General features: G+C 51.4%; 1 protein-coding gene across 1 annotated transcript in view; it reads right to left on the bottom strand.

Moving 5' to 3' along the window:
• SCGB1A1 (secretoglobin family 1A member 1) overlaps positions 1-1,156 on the bottom strand; it is a 4,281-nt gene that overhangs the window by 1,878 nt on the left and 1,247 nt on the right. The gene's annotated exons all lie outside the window — the stretch shown is intronic.

Consider the following 1,156-nt stretch of genomic DNA (forward strand, 5'->3'; position numbering starts at 1 on the left):
CTGCCCTGTCCTATCCGGTCAGTCGCTAAGAGCCAGAATTGACTCGATGGCAGCGAATGAGAGTGATAGGCTGAGTGTTGATAATAGAAGCCACAGGTTTGGTTTTCATGCTGTGTGTGGGCCCAGGAGAAGCAGCTGGGGGAGAGGCCAGGGAAGGCTGTGGTTCTCACTAGGCACCTGCCTCTGCCTGATGGCTAACCACAGGCTCAACCCTTGGGCTTTGTCCCAGCCAGGCCTGGAAGTGGCGGCCGCAATTAGCTCTGGGGTCCAGCTCTCTTTACTCTTAGTGCTCTCTGCCCTGTGCTCCTGTCTCAGGTCTCTGCCCCCAGGTCCGTGGGAGGGAGTCACTACTCCTCACTCCCTTCCCACTCTTCCTCCTGCTGAAGTACGAGGCCCCTGTCTCTGGGTTCTCTCTGTCTTGCCTTCCAATTCGGCTTCCCTGATCCCAACCCAGGACCCCACCCTAGTCAAGCTCTCTTCAGATCTTCTTTGCAAGTCCCTTTGTGGGCAGGCTTTGGCTGCCTGTGGCTGTGTGTTTTCTCCTCCAGTGAATGCAGATAATAACCCTGCTTCAAAGGGGTGGATGAAAGAAAAGGGGATTAAGAGTCGCGATTGGCAGGTTGTAAGTACTAAATAAATATTACATGTTGTTTTTGGTGTATGTGCGTCCTCACAGCGCTACAAATGTTTTTCAGACCCGCCCCTGGCCATGTTTCAGTCCTCTCTCGCTGAACCTTCCCCAGCAAGCCCAGACCACCCACATCCTGTCCTGTATGAAAGCAAGTCCACTTCTGTATAGAAGAGGTGTCTCCGCTGCCTGCTTGGGGGCCCCAGGGACTGACCAAGTTCCTGGGGATTTCAAAATGTTTGAAGTGATTAATAGGAATGTACTGATGAAAACAACAACCCAAAGAAAAACAAAACCCCAGCGTTTTTTAGATGGGGGTGGAAGAGGCTAATGCAAAGCAGAAAACAGCTAATTCCATTTCTCCAACGATCAGGAGACTTAGAGGGAAGGAGGAGTAGTAATCCATTCTTCTTCTCTCTCCCTTCTTTCCTTCTTCATTCCTTTCATCTCCCACCCCACACTTCCTTCTTTTCCTCCCTCTTCTCTGCTTCCCTCCTTCCTTCTGTTTCCCATCCATCCATCCATCCA

Source organism: Echinops telfairi, unplaced genomic scaffold (genome assembly GCF_000313985.2).
Source record: "Echinops telfairi isolate 266 unplaced genomic scaffold, ASM31398v2 ScPeMD7_7417;HRSCAF=8455, whole genome shotgun sequence".
NCBI classification, from domain to species: Eukaryota; Metazoa; Chordata; class Mammalia; order Afrosoricida; family Tenrecidae; genus Echinops; species Echinops telfairi.